Genomic DNA, 731 nt, shown 5'->3' on the forward strand with positions numbered 1-731 from the left:
GCCTGACTGTGCCTAAAGTGGACTTAAAACACAAACTCAATCAATCAATCAATCTATGCTCATAAGTTGTTTTTGTACCCTGATATGTGACAGTGTCACTGCTAAAGATGGCAACTATACCTTAGTGTAAATCTTGTAGTGTTGCAAGGTGCAATTTGGTAGTTACAGTTCAGCAGGCGTTCCGACAACAATTTGGATGTGGGGATGTGTGCCACCACTACCTTCCAATCTCCTGAACTTGAGATTTTGGCTGTTACATCCACTATACCAGACATGATGACCAGAGCATGGGAAGAACTCCATTATCATTTGGATATGTTCAATCTAACAAAGGGTGCCCACATTGAGTATTTGTAGCATGTTGTATAAAATCTCATACATATTTTTCCGCAGTAGCTCAGTCGTTAGGGCATCTGACTACCATGCGAGAGACCTGGGTTCATTCCCGGTGGGGGAGAACTTGGATTTTTTCCACCTGTTAAAGTGGCTATGGTGCGACATGATTCAAGAAAGTATGAGGGCCCTAATTCCACACCCCCTATACGCCTTATGGTGTGATGCAAAGCACAGGGGAACACTTTACTTTTTTACATTTTTCCATGCTATGTACGGTTTATTATTCTATACTACAGGTAAAACAAACTATACACATTTAAAACTCTGATTTTTTTTTGTGTTTAGTTAGTTTTATTAAAAAAAAGAAAAGTGTTGTACAAATTGGAATATTTTTA

Source organism: Lepisma saccharinum, chromosome 7 (assembly GCF_977018435.1).
Source record: "Lepisma saccharinum chromosome 7, izLepSacc3.1, whole genome shotgun sequence".
In the NCBI taxonomy this organism is placed as follows: domain Eukaryota; kingdom Metazoa; phylum Arthropoda; class Insecta; order Zygentoma; family Lepismatidae; genus Lepisma; species Lepisma saccharinum.